Here is a 6,000-nt window from a genome sequence, read left to right on the forward strand (position 1 = left end):
ATGTCTAAAAGGGCTACTTAATTGGGTGGCACAATGAGTGCTGCAGGCCCCCTAGTAGCATTTAATTTACAGGTCCTGGGTACAGGTAGTACATATACTAGAGACCTATAGGTAAATTAAATAGCCCAACCTTGTGCAGGAGTATTCGGGAGTAATAAGATCTATGCAGGATTCTGAGCTGCGCCTGCCAGAATCTCGCTCTAATCGCTACCTCTCCCATGCCTCCCGTATGGCTCTCAACGGATCAGGCGAGTTGTTGATTATTTTCTTATATATTAAAGAGGTGGCCTTGTCAAAGATCAGGTCCAATAGCAGCCAAGCCCCCCGGGAGGGGGGGATTAGTAATCTGGTAGTTGATCCCCTTCTAGAATATATCCCTGAAGTGCACAGGCCTCTTTCTTAATAGAGGAGTGTTTTCAGCATATACCACAACTATTTACCTACATTTATAATATTGTAAATGCTGCTGCCCCGCGATGAGTGAAATAATAGTAAATGTGCAAGGATGTTATTAGCAGGGTGAAGGATGGAACAGCGGTGACTATACAAAATGTTTCCCAGACAAAGCACATTGAGAACCACCACTAATCCATAATAACCAAATACATGACTACTCCAATCCTCTTAGCCTTAAACAGGATTACAGGAACTCTGTAAAATGTGTCTCTGTGCCTTTCAGTGCAATGGTCCGCTTCTGTTGGGCTTTAATTTCATCATTTACTAAATCCCATTACCAGACGTTCCTCAGTTCCTGGAAGACGATGACGTGACCTATGTATCTGGAAACTGCCTACCCATGACAGGGCCTCTTTAGAGCCACTCACCACCCATGATCGGTCGCCTCTTCACCACGAGGTCCTGGTGACATTAGACACAAGTCCTGGCCCCCCTTTGCAAAGCCAGAGACCTCAGTGGCCGTGCATTGCCTGGATAATGAGAGCAGATAAAATGAAGCGCGCACCGACTCTGTAGCGCCCCCTTTTAGTAGCTCACAGAGCTATGATAAAGAAATGCTCGGGCAGATTCACAAAGCCATGGAATAGTATGTAAAGGAGTATTTCTGTAGTACTCTTTTACATACTCTTACATGCCTCTGTGAACTGCCCATAAAACATCTACGATTGGAATACACTGGCAATATTTTTGTCAGAAATTTTTTTTAGATCATTGATCTTTAAACCACAAAGAATACACATTTTTTTAAAATTACAAAAACATCTTATTCCATTAAGAACTATGAATGTTCATATCCTCCAATATTTGAGTTATATTTAAATACAATTAGTACAATGAGGAAGGACTGTGCCCGCTTTGCACTTTTACTGGTAGGAAGTTAAGCTTTTCAGGGCGATTCACGAAGGTGTGTAAGAATAGGTAAAAGAGTGGTCCGGTTGCACTACTTCCTGCTCTCAAAAATGCTTTTGTGAACCGGCACCAGGGTGAGACTGATCTAACATGTGAATGCTGGAGTCAGTGTTGGGGGTGTGTGACATACATGTGCAGTGTTGGCTGTCAAAGGTGAAGGCCAAAAACATGTTCCTGGACCGAGGACATATGCACGCCAGTGTAGAAGAAAGTGGTGTAGGCATGACCCTACAAGTCTAGGCAATTTGCGATGACCTTGAGACATTGCCGAAAACCTAGGGGGCCTATTTACAAGCCCCTTGCGCCGTCGGTACGTCACCTTTACCCATATTAAAAGTGTAGCAGGGGCGGCGCAAGGGGCTTCTAAATAAGCTCCTGAGTTTAAAGGTAAGACAAGCAGTTGCCAAGAAGCAGATGGGTGGACGTCTAGAGTCCTGGTACAGGATCCAGATAATGAACATGCAGGGGACGAGGCATCAATCAATCAATCAATCAATCAATCAATCAATCAGAGATTCATATAGCAGGACTACTCATCCGTGAGGGTCTCAAGGTGCTGGGAGGAGGGAGTGACGGGGCTGATGATCCGTCTGGGCAAAGGGGTTCAGTCAAAAAGCCAGGTCTTAAGGTCCTTCCTGAATTGAGTCAGCGGCGGGGATTGCCTGAGGTTGAGGGGCTGGATGTTCCAGGTCTTGGCGGCAAGATGGGAGAAGCAGGGCTTTAAGTGGGATGAAAAAACTGGGGGGGGGGGGGTCTGTTAAAATGGCGTGGTCAATGTGATTAGGGGCATGGCTTGAAAACACGTAAGCTACAAATCTGTGTTTAGCAGTGTGCCTCCCGACTTGTATTTTGCTGTTCTGTCATTGTGTCTAGATATATGATACAAGTCACATCATACCTACAAGTCAGGACTATTGGCTTTGTTAATGGTTGCTAGTTGCATAAGATAAATAAGCAGCAACTATAGCTTGTATATAATATTGAAAACACTTCTACTTAAAGCCCTGGTGACACCACGACAATGTTGCTGCTCCTGAGATTCAAAAAGAGAAGGAAAATCTACTTTGTGCTTGCAGAAAAATGTTATGTGGGAGCATGGTTACTCCATTCGGAGTGTACCCGGGCTAGGCTTCCAGGGGCCATAAGGGTTCCACAATACACTCCAGTACTCACTTAAAGTTGTCGGGAAAAAAACATATTTTGCTTCTTTTAAATATACGGTTTTGAAAGCATGATCACGTATGGTGGGACGTGGTTTAACATGGAATGGACTGACTGCCTCTGTGCAGCAGAGATGCTGTGCCCATTGCACAAGCTGTTGGAAAAGTCAGTTTTCTAAATTCAGCATGGAGTGCCCATTGGGGCGCGTGCAGCTACGGCTGGCTTCACAGTGCTATAAGCCCTTCTCTCCCACGGGCTTTTCTTTTTCTCAGTTTCTTGTCAGATATAATTTTCAAAAACCTACCTCGGTACTTTCAAATTGGTTCACAACACCCTAGACATGGAAAAGTCCAAATACATCGACAGACATAACACTTCCAATTAGTGTGTAGTGAATAGGCGCTACATTTTGCAAATTACGCCGTGCCTTGCAAGTGCCCATAAAAAACAATCGTAAATATACTCCGGAATTTAAAAGAAAAAAAAGGGAGATGAAGAAATTCCACTTAACTAATTGAAAGAATTTTAACTGAAATCAATTGCTGGAAAAAACGGCGTATTGGCTACGTAAAATTGCAGCTGATTTCAATTGAAGCTGACCAGGGCCCAAATGCATCTTTATTTAACTGGTAGAATTTCCCCTTCCGTGTTCAACAAATATTAATAGTCTAATGACAGAACACGCATATGCCACACATGGGTTCACAAGTGACCATTTTCAAACAGCAATTGAAATTTCTACCCGGGATTGGAGGTCACTTTTCTCTCTTTTTGTTACCGCAGCATGACTGACAAAAAAAAACTATAACTCTGGTAAGAAAAAGCGCAGGCAGCTGCAAACGCGAAGAACAAACACGTATGAACTTGAATCCCCGCATGCCATTCCGCACCAAAGTATCTACAACAGTCGCCTCGGAACGTTTCCTCTCAAAACTAGGAGCAAAGTTTTCATTTAGCGTTTTGAAGAGAACGAGGGGAAGGTGGCGCTTTGCAGACAATATAACAAGACTTACCGGCGTCCCGGAGCCGCTCCCCGTCACCTGGGCCGTGCAGACACCCCCTGCTGCAGGGAGAGAGGCTGTTTGTGTTTTGGACAGAGACCGGCGCACCTGCCCCCGCTGGATACACGTGCGCTCCTCTGCCTCTCCGCCGCCTGCGGGGCAGGGAGCCGACAGCTGGGCCGGGCAGCTCTCAGGCGCCAAAGAGGGCCCCGACGAGCAGCGCGCACTTGTTGCCTCTTCTCCCCTTGGGCCTCTAGTCAGCGAAGGCAGGGCGAGGCGAGGCTAAATCTAGTCCTCCGGTGCAGCCCCAGCTCGCCTCCTCCCGGCGCACGAGCCGCAGTTACCAAGGAGACCCATCTAAGCCTATTTGGCCACAATAAGTATTATCTGTGGGGAGAGCATGTTCCACGCGCCGCTCAGCGTGAGGAGGAGCAGCGCGAGCGGGATCACAAGGAGACACGTGGCGCCTCATCAGGCCCGCGCGCGCTCCCAGGTCAGGCGAAGCTGGCAGGGCAAAGCGTCCCACGGGCACTCAAAAGTTATTTACAATACACGAGCACATGGCAGACGTGTCGGCTCGCTCTCCAGCGGGTTCCGAATGCCATTCTAGAGTTTACATCTCAGGCATTTGCCTTTTTTTTTTTTAGATGAAGCGCTTTAACAGTTTCTAAGCGCTGTAAGATAACAGATATTCCTATTATTCAGGCGGGCAACCAGAGCAGGGCTTCTAAGCACCGGCACTTACTTGACAGGGCCGGGTCTACGAGGCGCACCGTGCACATCACTGTAAAGGTGCACTTTCTTCAAATAATGACAGGACACTGTGTGATGAGATACACGCTTTTATATTATAATTAAATCTCCTAGAGAGCGCCGAGCCGATGCGCACTCTCTCTCTGCTTTCGCGCCTCCGTAATGGGATGCGTGCGCAGCGGCCAAAATGGCCGCCGGCACATCGCGTGGCTACGCGACGTGCAACCACTAGAGCGCTACACCACATATCTCCCTTTTTTCCAAACAATGAAACTTTTAACAGCTGCGCTCTCTCCTTGTCTCTTCATGTCCATTTCCTTCACAGTTCCCTGGCTGCTGTAGTCACCTTGCTCCTCGCTCCGTTCTCTTCTCCTCTCGTCCAACTCCTTCTCTGCTTGTTCCAGCTCTACATTGGGTTCCTCCACATCTTCTAGCTCTAATCCACCTTGGCTCCATCGTAGTACCTTGTTGCATCTTGCCATGCGGTCTTGGGACCACACGTTTCCGTTGCTCAACAAGGCCGCTCTGTCATACACCTCCTTGACCTGCATAGGTTTACTATACTTGCTGTCCCCCTTCCTTTGCAGCGTTGCTAACTTGACTCGCACCCACTCGCCTTTTTCCAGTCCAGTATTCTTCACATTCCTGCGGTTGTTGTAGTGTTTGGCATAGATGGCCTGCGCTTTTTCCAAGTTGGCTTGAACCACTGCTGGGGACCATTTACTCGTTATTTGGAAGGGGCTATATCCTGTCCCTGTGGGGGTGATTCTATACGCCCACACCATGTGCCATATCTCCTTCTCCCAGTCCTTGTTGTTTGATATCGCTGCTTGCACTGACCCCATCACTACTCTATTGAAACGTTCTACCAGACCGTTTCCAGCGGGATGGTAGATAGAAGTATGTTTGGAGAGGATGCCATTTCTCTGCATAAAGTTGCTCCACTTGTCAGACGTAAACTGGGGGCCATTGTCACTCAAAATGGATTTTGGAATGCCTTCCCTCAAAAATGTGCCGGTCAGAAACTTTAAGATTGTCTCTGTGTCCATCACCTCCTCCACTTTCATTTCGGGCCATTTCGAATATCTGTCAATGAGGACACATACGTACTTTTGAATGCCCTGTCCATCTAAAATCGGGCCCAAGATGTCTATGGATAGATCCTCCCACGGATTCTGTGGGGGGTCGAATTTACCCAGTGCTGGGAGTAGGAGTTTGAGTGTCTAGTCTGCTCCTTGGCACTGTAAGCAATCCCTGACGTGCCACTCAGCTCGTAGGTCCATGCCTGGCCACCAGTAATTTTGCTTGGTCCTCAATTTCATCTTTCCTATTCCCAAATGACCTTCATGGAGCATTGTCAATAACTTGGGAATTATGTTTGCCGGGGGAATGACCTTGTCTCCCCTGTACACGAACACCGCTTGGTCGTCCATCGACAGCTCTTCCCTGACCTCGTAGTACGGTTTTAGGCTCTCGTTGGTTTGTCTTTTGTCCGGCCAGCCCTCCTGCATGGTCTGGTCTTCGTCATAGGCTTCCTTCAATTCCTGATTGCAAATAACTCTTTCTTGGTCCTCTATGAGTGCCACCATTTCTTCCTTCCCTGCTTGGTCTTCTTCTCTCGGTTCCATGGCCTCCGCCCTGCTTAAGTAGTCCGCCACTCTGTTCCGACTGCCTGGGATGTATTCTACATCGTATCTGAATTCCAGTAGTTTTAGGGTCA

The 6,000-nt window shown here is 47.5% G+C and overlaps 1 protein-coding gene across 1 annotated transcript in view; it reads right to left on the bottom strand.

Annotated features, from left to right (window-relative positions):
- RD3 (RD3 regulator of GUCY2D) overlaps positions 1-3,960 on the bottom strand; it is a 95,552-nt gene extending 91,592 nt beyond the window's left edge. Inside the window, exon 1 of the mRNA XM_086925456.1 lies at positions 3,540-3,960. The gene's annotated coding sequence lies outside the window, so the exon portion shown is untranslated. The remainder of the gene's footprint in view (positions 1-3,539) is intronic.
- Between the last annotated feature and the right edge of the window lie 2,040 nt (positions 3,961-6,000).

The sequence above is a fragment of the Lissotriton vulgaris genome, chromosome 6 (assembly GCF_964263255.1).
Source record: "Lissotriton vulgaris chromosome 6, aLisVul1.2, whole genome shotgun sequence".
NCBI classification, from domain to species: domain Eukaryota; kingdom Metazoa; phylum Chordata; class Amphibia; order Caudata; family Salamandridae; genus Lissotriton; species Lissotriton vulgaris.